The 12101-nt window shown below is 40.3% G+C and overlaps 1 pseudogene; it reads left to right on the forward strand.

The window, feature by feature from the left end:
• Nucleotides 1–388: 388 nt before the first annotated feature.
• LOC113258169 (60S ribosomal protein L17-like) lies at nucleotides 389–892 on the forward strand (annotated as a pseudogene).
• Nucleotides 893–12101: the final 11209 nt, after the last annotated feature.

Below are 12101 nucleotides of genomic sequence, written 5' to 3' on the forward strand. Positions count from 1 at the left end.
AGGATGATGCTAAGTGAAATAAGTCAAGCAGAGAAAGACAATCATCATATGATTTCTCTCATCTATGGAACATAAAAACTAGGAAGATTGATAGGAGAAGAAAGGGATAAAGAAAGGGGGGTAATCAGAAGGGGGAATGAAGCATGAGAGACTATGGACTCTGAGAAACAAACTGAGGACTTCAGAGGGGAGGGGGGCGGGGGAATGGGATAGACCGGTGATGGGTAGTAAGGAGGGCACGTATTGCATGGTGCACTGGGTGTTATACGCAACTAATGAATCATCGAACTTTGCATCAGAAACCAGGGATGTACTGTATGGTGACTAACATAATATAATAAAAAAACATTAAAATTAAAAAAAAAGAGGTCTAAGACGATCTCTGAAAATGGTTTGCTATTCACCTGACCCAGAAAACCCTACAAAATCATGCAAATCAAGAGGTTCGAATCTTCACGTTCACTTTAAGAACACACGTGAAACTGCCCAGGCCATCTAGGGTCTGCACATCCAAAAAGCCACCAAGTGCGTGATGGATGTCACTTTGCAGAAGCAATGTGCACCACTCTGTTGCGACAGTGGTGGAGTCGGTAGATCTGCCCAGGCCAAACAATGGGGCTGGACACAAGGTTGGTGGCCCAAGAAGAGTACTGAATTTTTACTGCATGTGCTTAAAAATGCAGAGAGTGATGCTAACCTTACAGGCTCAGATGTAGATTTTCTGGTCATGGAGCACACCCAGGTGAACAAAGCCTCCAAGATGCGGCATAGAACTTTCAGAGCTCACAGACTTGCTAACCCACACATGAGCTCTCCCTGCCACATGGAGATGATCCTTACTGAAAAAGAGCAGACTGTTCTTAAATCAGAAGAGAACGTCGCCCAGAAGTAAAAGATATCCCAGAAGAAACAGAAGAAACAAAAACTGTGGCCCAGGAGTACATTCTGAATATAATAAATGCAAATAAAAAATTTTAAAGAAGAGTGAATTGACTTTAGGCACATAAGCTAAACGCTCAGCTCTCATGATGAGAGGAGGGTTCATGGAAGCATGAAATAAGATGAGGTCAGTGACCTTCAGCACATTTTCCAGAGATGACATATATGGCAACTTCCACTGGCCTACAGAGTAGCTCTGTAAAGTAAATGGGTATAAGGCTCTTCGGTAAGGCTATTACTCACCTTGCTTGCCTCCAATCTCCACCCTTCCCTTCCCTTCTCTGTGCCTGGGAATCTGACCCTTGCTGACCAGAGCTCCTTGCAGTTGCTTCTTGTCAGGTTTTTTCAATGGGAGCCATTGGTAGTACAGTTCTTAAACCCAGGCAGTAGTGGCTAGCCTTGCACCTGATACTCTAGAAAGCACTGCATATCATAGACCCATGCAAAAGATACACACACATTAAAGGCCACAGACACATCTCTGTCACTTGGGATAGAGAACTACCAATAGTGCTAACAATGCTTGGAGTGTGGGAGAATGCGATGGCGGACTTCCGGTAAAAGACCTGTGGATTAACTTGTTAAACCCTTCCCGTCCGCAGGGATGCAATTGGTTTTTGAAGAATGAAGTACTGTTTTCTAATTGTGCTCAGTATCCATTTTCTTGTTGCTCTTTGGATGTTCCAATTCTTGCTCTAGAAGTACTCACTATTTAGTATGATATTCACAACACTTTTGAGTGGTGGCTAAGGAATACATGTTGTGTATATGCAGTCCAGATGGCACTTGAACTCAGCATATTACCAACTCTTTACATTTGGCAACTGGATGGACAGCAGATACTACAGCCCCGGGAATAGATTTATTTTATAAAAATATTTTTAAAGTTTTGGTTAAAAATTTTTCAAGATTTTGTTTATTCATTAGAGACAGAGAGAGCACAAGCAGGGGGACAGGCAGAGGGAGAAGGAGAAGCAGACTCCCCTGCTGAGCTGGGAGCCCAATGTGGGGCTTGATCCCAGGACCTGGAGATCATGACCTGAGCCGAAGGCAAACGCTTAGCCATCTGAGCCACCCAGGGCCCTGGTTTTGTTAAATTTTAAGAAGTAGATACAAACTTGACTTTCACATAGTTTGATTTAAATTTGGAATTAATTAATAATTTGCTTATTTTTAAAAATTTAATAAATTTTGAATATTCTAGAACAAAAACGTTTTTTTTTTTTTTTTTTTAAAGATTTTATTTATTTATTCGACAGAGATAGAGACAGCCAGCAAGAGAGGGAACACAAGCAGGGGGAGTGGGAGAGGAAGAAGCAGGCTCCTAGCGGAGGAGCCTGATGTGGGGCTCGATCCCAGAACGCCGGGATCATGCCCTGAGCCGAAGGCAGGCGCTTAACCGCTGTGCCACCCAGGCGCCCCTAGAACAAAAAGGTTTTGAAGCAAAACATGAAAGATAATTTAAAATTTACATTTACTTTGCAAGTTTTATGAAAAGTTATTTAAATATTGAATACTTCAAGTATAATTATATTTTATTTTTAGTCCTTCAATCATTACTATCAATAAAACATAAATTATGTGAAATCTGCTTTACAAAATAGTGATTTTACTAAAAATGAGACAAAAATTAATTTTGTGGAATATATGAATGGAATATTTATAGGATAAATTTATTCATTTTTATTTTGTTACTCATCCAAATCTTGCTGGCCTTAGCGCATGATCAATCATATGAAATAAAAATTTAATTTAGTTGTCTTTAATATTTTGTTTACTTTCAATTATATAAATGCCTCAGATTTACACCAAGGCGTTTATATATTTACATATTCATATATTCACATATATTTACACATATTGCATACTTACATATTCACATATCTATGTATACGTATATCACATTTTTATATGTTTGTGGATTCTCACATATTAAATGTTTACGTATTTTTCAATTTTGTGGTAATGAATGTATATTTGTTGTCTGGGGGCAGGGGTTTGCAAATGTCTTCATTAAGAGCCAGATAGTTATTTGAGGCATTGTGGGGCAGACAATTCCTGTTACAACTTCTTGACCTTCCGCTGAGTGGGTGAAAGAAGCCATGGACCATATGTACGAACGGGCATAGCTGTGTTCCAACAATACTTACAAAAATAGACAGTGGGCTCCATTTGGCCCGCAGTTTATAGTTTGCTGACCCCCGTGTCAGGCGAAAGACTCTGAAATGGAGATCTGTGTGCAGGAGGCTGATTGAGGGTACCATCAGGGGACACCTGTAGGGGAAGTAGGGTTAGCAGAAAGAGAAGTGGGGCTGGGATGCAACAAACACCTCAGCGGATCCCATGGGGAGCCCAGTATCAGGGGTGGCCCTTTAGTATTGTGCCAACATGACGCAAAGGTGGCTGATCTTTATACCTTGACATGCCCTGGGCCGGGAGGGCAAGGTGTGATCTTGGACAAGGCAGCTCCCTTAAGGAGAGAGCAGTGCCTGGAGAGGGGCTCAGCTCTGAGCTGTCAGCACCTCAACCTACCAGCAGCTGAGGAACAAGTGCCTTCATCTTAAGGAGGGATGTGATGGTTAATTTTCAAGTGTCCATTTGGCAGGGCCAATCATGCCCAGACATTTGTTCAAGCATTCTTCTGGGTGTTTCTGTGAGAGTGTTTTAGGATGAGTTTAGCATTTTAATCAGAGGGCTTTGAGTAAAGTAGATGGCCTTCCATAAGCACAAGGGTGGGTTTCATCCAATTAGCTGAAGTCCTGAGTAGAACGAAATAGACTGATTCCCCGAGCAAGAGGGAATTCTGCCAGCAAACAGCCTTCAGACTTGAACTGCAACATTGGCTCTTCTCTGGGTCTCCAGCCTGACAGCCCACCCTACAGATTTTGGACTTGCCAATCTCCATAATCACATGAACCAATTCCTTAAAATAAATTTCTGTACACACACACACCCACACACCCACACACCCTATTGCTTCTGTTTCTCTGGAGAATTCTGACTCCCACAAGGGATCTGGGTGGTGCAGCATATTAACGATGACTATCAAGATAGGAGAACAGAACACAGTGTGTAATCTTGCTTTGTAACGTTTATACATTTAAGCGCATGGTCCATGGGTCTCCATTTGCACATTTGCTCCAGTCCAGTGGTGTGCCAGAGTCAGCTCATACCAGATCCCCATAACCAACATACATCTCTTCTCGACTCTGTGTTCAGTGACTTTAGGGTGGTAGCTTGCAATTGTCATGGTGGGAAATCAGCAAACTTTACAAATCAGGGTGATTTTTTGTTGCCAGGCAGGTGATTGTTAAACATTTACCTGTATCTGACTGCCTAGGTTCCACAAATGTTAGAAGGAAGCTTGCTTCCATACCAACCGTTTCACCGGGAAGTCCCTGCTTGGTTCCATGTCTCCTGAGCTCCTGTGACTGCATTGCCTTTCCATGACCCCCCTGAACAGAGAAGGTGCAATTCCCCACTGTTGCTTTTCTGTGAGCGCTTTCCTACTTCTTGATTATTCCCTGGTGAGTAGTCCCTGCATGATAGCCTCCTCATTTGAACCATCTGAGATGAATTCTTTTTCCTTCTGGGACCTTGACTAATACAAAAGGTGACTGGTAAATCTGTCTCTAATCTCCCCATCTCCAGTTTCATCTTTAGGATCAACAGCTGATAAGCTGTTTCATTTTTCATCTTCCCTCCCTTGTAACCTGTCCATTTGTCCGTCTTTGCCATACATACAGATGAATCTGTGCTATGGCTTAAGTCCTGATACAGACTCTTCCAAGATGCACTCCAATGGGCTATCGTCATAACCCGTCATTTTTTTTTTCTTTGGCCACCGTGGTTATTTAAAATATGTGTCAGTGTTGCTTAGTGAGGTTATTTTTGGAATCCCCAAATATATAAAAAGAATATAAAAGCCAACTATCACAATTAATTGGAAACATTACATTTAGTTTCAGAAGGCAAGAGTAATAGAAATCATGTGTTCATCTGTTTGTCTCATCTCTTTAAGTTATTTTAAAAATCAAAGCTCTTGTGGTTTCGACCTGTAATGTTATATCCCTGCATGTCCTGACTTACACATTCAGTCATCACTCCTAACAATCAGCCTGAGCTTAGGACAAGAAAGTCTGCTATAGGCCCACGCACACGGAGCCGATGATGGAAGCTGTCTCATTGCCATACAATAGCTCTGCAGTTTGGGATTTTTTCAAGTTGCCTCTACTTTTCGAACACCTCTGGTCACGCTGTTTTCCTGAGTTGCATTATTGACTGTAGACACCACATGACTTTAGCGAGGTTTAATAAAAAAGCAACAAAGAACATCTCTCTCTTCATTTTCATTAGGTTTTGCTAAGCACCCATGCTTTTTTGCTTCAAAGAAAGAGAGAAAGAGAAAGAAGGAAGGAAGGAAGGAAGGAAGGAAGGAAGGAAGGAAGGAAGGGAAAGAATCAGTTGGGTTGGTCTAAGAGGGTTGTAATATGTTGTGATAATGGGAGATATCTCACAAGTAGGCCATTTTAAGAAAAATACATTCATATAAACAGTAATAAGTAATATGTATTTTAAAATATTAATCAAGTTCTCAGAGGAGGGAGAGGCTTTCCTTGTAGATACATACAGAAGACGAGGATGAGGAAGGAAACAACTCAGAATGGCAGAGGTTGGGGGAATGAGGTATCTCTATCTGGCAGGATGGGCTAGGTTATTTGCAGAAGCCAACAGCTTCAGTCTCAGTGGCTTAAAGCAGAGTTTGTTTTTTACTCACGCTACGTGAACAATGGCTGTTGATCTGGCTACCAAAGTGACACTGAGAAGGGGGAGGAGAATGCAATAAATTCTATGTTAGTTCTTTACATTTCTGTGTGGGAGTGATGCTCATCTCTTCTGCCTTTTTTTTTTTCATTGACAAAGGAAGTCAACGGCCACAAAAGGCATGAGAAAGTTCCCTGCCATGTGCCCAAAATACGGAGAGCCAGAAATAGGGTGACCAGCACTACTAATTCAGTGACCTGTGGAAGATAAAGACTTGGGTGTGAGAATGGCCCAGACGAGCCCACTGCCTTTCCTTCTTTTCCCGTCCATCTACAAATGAAGAGGACAGGTATAGATGCCAGAGACTGAAAAACTTCTACAGTTGATGATAATTGAGGGGAAGGAGGCACTTCAGAACACATTTGGAACTTCCCATTTTGTAAAGGAAATTTTTTGTGTAGCGTTAAGTGGCCACACTTGATTATACCAAATAATTTTAAATGTATTTTAATAGTGATGAAACACGGCAAGTGAGATCACGGTTTCCTGAAAAATTTCCTGTAAAAGCCAAAAGCAGGAAAGTCCTTGCTGTGCAGTGGTTTCCGAAGTTCCTAGGGAGATGAGAGGGGAACTCTCAGAGAAAACTCAAGGGGAAGTGAGGTGGCGGAGTAAAGCTCAACCTATGGGTACCTAAGTACTACGAACTGAAAAAGGAACACTTGTGACTTTCTCATTCTCGTAGTACTCTAAAATGGTCCACTGTCAAAGTTGGTTCTTGTCTAGGCAAAGAATATGATAACACACCTTGATAAAGCATTGTCTCCAGCCATGGATGGGATTTTCATCAGGAGGGCAGAGACCATTACAGCGAGTCCATATTGGACACCATTTTGAGGCTAGTCACAGATTCTTACTGCCTTTCATATGTCTAGTCCACTGCCCCTCCCTTCTTCCCAAAGAGGAAAAGAGCTACAGAACTAACAAGATTAATTCATAAATACTGATGGGTTACCAAAAAATGCAACAGGGTAAAACCATTGTAGGCGGAGAGGACATCTATTGGGTCATTCTCCAATTCTGTTTTAGAAACTGTTGAGAGAGTTGTCTCCTGGCTCTCGTTGACCATAGCTGTTACATGAGCAGGGGATGCAAGTTGGGCCTTAACTTTGGCCAGTCATATTGTTTCTCTGAAATTTCAAGTTTAGACTATTAAAAAAGGGAGTTAAAAAACGTTTTATCTGAAACAATTTCAGATTTACAGAAAAGTCCTAAGACAGTACAAAGGTATTTGTTTGTCCCTAAGTCATCTGAGAGCAAGCTGCCAACATGATGCCTTCTCACCATCAAATCGTTTAGCATTCATTGCCCTCAAACAAAGACAGAGTTTTTTATAACAAAAAGTAAGCCATCAAAATCAGGAAATTCACAGTTCTACCATGGTCTCAGTGATGTCCTGTATAGAGAAAGGGTCCAGTTAGGAATCATTACATGTCTCCTTATTAGAAATTGGGTTATTTAAGGAAATTTTAAAGTAAAACAAAGCCATATAAAAAGCTGTCTAGGGAAAAGTCAGTCTCCCGTTTCCCCTGCTCCCAGAGACAATCTCTGTTACCAGTGCCTCGTGCGTACTTACAGACAGTCGACCATACACAGCATATGTATGTACATGGTTGAAAAGGGATGTCCAAGCTCCTCCTAGCTCAGGGAAGAAATAATATCAGAGGTAAGAGTTCCTCCTTTAAGAACGTTAAATATCCAGGGGTGCCTGGGTGACGCGTCGTTTGGGTGACTAACTCTGGGTTTCAGCTTGGGTCATGGTCAGAGGGTCGTGAGATTGAGCCAGCGTCAGGCTCTGCACTCTGCGTGGGGTCTGCTTGACATTCTCTGCCTCTCCCTCCCCCACTCTTCCTTCTCCCTCTGCTCTGTGTGCTCTCTCTCTTTCTTTCTCAAATAAATAAATAAATAAATAAATAAATAAAATCTTTTAAAAAAAGATAAAGAGTATTAGCTATCTATTGGGAGCTTTGTTGCTTGCCATCAAGACAGAAGTTAAATAAGTTTCCAAGTGAATACATTTTCCCAAATTCTGAACATGAAAGTCTTTGATCACTTAGAAGAGATAAATTTCTTCTGTTACCAGTATTAATATATTGCCAATTTAATACTTGATTTCTCTCTTTGTAGACATTAAGGATCCTTTGTTATTTAGTTGTTCCAAATGCTTTGAATATATTTTAGATTATCATATAAATCATAAAGTAATAGTGTGAAAATTGTTTTTTAAACTGTATTGGTTGGTATATAATATTCAAAAGTAAATTTACTAAGCTGTTTTTACTATTGCACTGTATGCAATCATATAAATATATATATTTATTTAAATTTAATTAACATGTAATGTACTATTGGTTTCAGAGGCAAAGGTTAGTGATTCATCGGTCTTATATAATACCCAGTGCTCATTACATCATGTGCCCTTCTAATGTCCATCACCCAGTTACCCCATCCCCCCAGTTTGTTTCCTATAGTTGAGAGTCTCTTATGGTTTGTCTCCCTCTCTGATTTTGTCTTGTTTTATTTTTTCCTCTCTTCCCCTATGATCCTCTGTTTTGTTTCTTAAATTCCACATATGAGTGAGATCATATGATAACTGTCTTTCTCTGATTGACTGATTTTGCTTAGCATAATACCCTCTAGTTCCATCCATGTCATTGCAAACAGCAAGATTTCTTTTGATCCCTGAGTAGTATTCTATTGTATATATATATATATACCACATCTTCTTTATCCATTTATCTGTCAATGGACATCTGGGCTCTTTCCATAGTTTGGCTATTGTGGACATTGCTGCTATAAACATTGGGGTGCAGGTGCCCCTTCAGATCACTACATTTGTATCTTTGGTGTAAACACCCAGTGGTGCAATTGCTGGGTCATAGGGTAGCTCTATTTTCAACTTTTTGAGGAACCTCCATACTGTCTTCCAGAGTGCAATCATATAAATGTTTAATTTATCTTTATTTTAACGGTGTCATGATGAAAAATGTAAAATTCATTTCTGAATCTTAAACATAAGGCCAAAACTCTTTTTCAATAACATAAAAAAGTAGGCCTGTAACTTAAAACATGGAAACTCTGATGTGGTCATCTTATTCCATTTCCCAATGGGCTAAAGAGAGAGGCTTGTTGGCAGCAATATGAGTAAGATAAAATGAGTAAAAGAAAACAGAAATGGGCAAAGTGGAGTTTCTTAGGACTTTCTAGTTCCTTGTTCCCAGTCTCTTCCTGAGAAGTGGTTACTTTCTTACCTTTGGATTCTGTGCTTTGAGATCCCACAGGGTCCTTATAATAAATATCCACCTTCAGTCATTTGAAATCGTTGCTTAAGCTAGCTTGAGGCGGCTTGCGGCACATGCAACATTCCTAAGACAGTGAACGGGTGGGGGAATGGAGGTTCACTTGAATGCAAAGAAATCTGAAGGAGCACAACAATTCCTGAATGGTTTCTGATATTGCTCGAGCTCTCCAAAAGAATCCTAGGATTGTCCTGGAACAGGTCCAGATAACAGACCCAAATGGAGGAACATATGTACTCAAATAATTTTCAGAGTTTTTTTTTCAGTCCAATAATGAGCTACTGCTTATACATTAAACTTATTTTTTTTTAGAGTTGTTCCACTTCTAACTTAAAGGTCTTTCCTAACTAATTCTTAGTTTAGCTCAATAATCCACCCCTCCCCCCATTTAAAAATTGTTGATATGCTTCATTGGCCATTTCCTGCCTTGCTCATCAGCTGAACTATTTGAAATATGACAGAGTTTATTATTTCTGACTGATCTAAGATGAAAGACACTACCAATTAATTTTAGAGTTTAGTAAAAGGGGTTAAAAAACTCATGAGAGGCTACTGAAGACAAAAGCAGGTACAGTGATAAAGGATAATGACTTGATTTTAATTTTAAAAAATGCATGAAAACAGCTCATAACCCCAAAGCTAGCATTTCTCACAACTTTCTCTAACACGGTATAATCTGTTAGTCTATTTGCTTTGGCACTGTCGTACCACGTGGCATTGTCACCTCCACATTTTGGCAAAATTTGGGCAACCGTATTTAAGGCTGAGCACTGACTCTCATTCACGCTTTGTCATTTTCCCGTGGGCCTGGTTCTGGCTTGCTGTTGGCAACTGCTCCTTCATAAATTTTTCAAGGAAGTGATAATGTGAACCCAGAGATGCTGAATATAAAGTTTGTAACTCTAATGTCAGCGGGACTTGTAGAACAAAGGGTCCCAGTTGCCTTCTAAGGGGGTTTGTCTCATTTCTCATGACTCATGTCATTTCCAGAAAGCCAGGAGGCTTACCTGACTGAGCATTCTATTCTGCTACTTCAAGGTGCAAGCATTTTGACTGTAATATACTGCTAAGGTTTTTTTTTTTTTTTTAAGAATATGGAAGAATAATCTACAACAGTCTCAAACTAGTGCAAAATAGTCCATAAAGACTGTGGCCCAGGGATGCCTGGGTGGCTCAGTCAGTTAAGCGTCTGCCTTTGGCTCGGGTCATGATCCCAGGGTCCTGGGCTCGAGTTCCGCATCAGACTCCTTGCTCAGCAGGGAGCCTGCTTCTCTCTCTCTGCCTGCTGCTCCCTCTGCTTATGCACTCTCTCTCTGATGAATAAATAAATAAAATCTTTAAAAAAAAAGAGTATGTCCCAATGCCACTATATTTGTCTTTGTGTTAGTTAAGATACAGGTAGCGTGGGAAGTAACAGAGACCGGAGAAAATGGTGGCTTGAACAAGGAAGTATTATATTTTCTGTCACATAGATGTCTTGAAAAAAGACAGCCTATGAATGATATGGTGGTTATTCTCCATGAAGTCCTCAGAGATACTGGCTCTTTCCAGCTTACCATACATTATCTCTGGATAATGGAGTGTGGCTTTTTTTAAAAATTGAAGTATATTTGACACACAATGTAACATTAGTCTCAGGTGTATAACATAGTGATTTGACAAGTCTCTATGTTATGCTATGCTCACCTCAATTGTAACTACCATTTGTCACCAGACAATGCTATTACAATACCTGGAGTGGGGCTTTTGTCCTGAGGATCCAAGATAGCTCCTGGAACTTTAGCCATTACATCTGCATTCCAAGCAGGAGAGTGAGAGAAGGGAAGAAGGCAAGAGGCAAAATTTACTCGTCTGATGATTTCAAAAATAGGGCCCTACGTGCTATAATTTGCTTCCATACCAGCTGCAAAGGAGGATGGGTAAAATGGTTTTATTATGCAAAGCTTTATGCCTAACTAAAGGGTTCTGTTACTATGGAAGATGGAGAGAACAGACATTGGGGAACAGCCTTTAGTCTCACTCATAGTCACACAGTTCTTGGGGGAGCACGCACAGTCTTTCTCCTGCTCTGACCTGCTTAATGATCTCTCTGCATTCTTGCCAGCATTTGGTGTCACTATTCTTTATTTTACACATTCTGATAGTTATGTAGTGATATCTCATTGTGGTTTTAATTTGTATTCTCCTAACGGCCAATGAACTAGAACATCTTTTCTCAAGCTTGCTTGCCGTCTGTACGTTCTCTCCAGTGATATGTCTGCTCATGTCTTTTGCCCATTTTCTAATGAGACATTTTTTAACTGTAGAGGTGTTTTTTTTTTAAAGATTTTATTTATTTATTTATTTGACAGAGACAGCCAGCGAGAGAGGGAAGCAGGGGGAGGGGGAGAGGAAGAAGCAGGCTCCCAGCGGAAGAGCCTGATGTGGGGCTCGATCCCAGAATGGGGGGATCACACCCTGAGCTGAAGGCAGACGCTTAACGACTGAGCCACCCAGGCGCCCCTTAACTGTAGAGTTTTAAGAATTATTTATATATTCTAGATATTAGTTCTCTTTTGGGTATGTGGTTGACTGATATCTTCTTTCAGTTTGTAACTTATCTTTCCATCCCTGTAAGAGCATTTTTCACAGAGTAAAAGGGTAGAGTGGTTCCTACCACTTTGTTCTTTTTTAAAAGGTTATTTTAATTATTTTAGCACCTGTAACTTTCATTAAAAAGTTTAGAAAAAGCTTGTGTGTATATATATATACACATATATATAAAAGCTTTCTGGGATTTTGTTAGAAATTGCATTATGTTGCACAGTGAAGGAAATCAACAAAACAAAAAGGTAACCTACTGAACGAGACAGGATATTTGCAAATGATATATCTGACAAGGGGCTAATATCAAAACATATAAAGACCTTTATACAATTCAGCGCACAAATAAATGGTAATTGGATTAAAAATGGGCGGAGGGAGGGGGAGCTAAGATGGTGACATAGGACCCTAGGTTTGCTTCGGTCCTCAAACACATCTAGGTTGCCGTCAAATCACTCT

The sequence above is a fragment of the Ursus arctos genome, unplaced genomic scaffold (genome assembly GCF_023065955.2).
Source record: "Ursus arctos isolate Adak ecotype North America unplaced genomic scaffold, UrsArc2.0 scaffold_16, whole genome shotgun sequence".
NCBI classification, from domain to species: Eukaryota; Metazoa; Chordata; class Mammalia; order Carnivora; family Ursidae; genus Ursus; species Ursus arctos.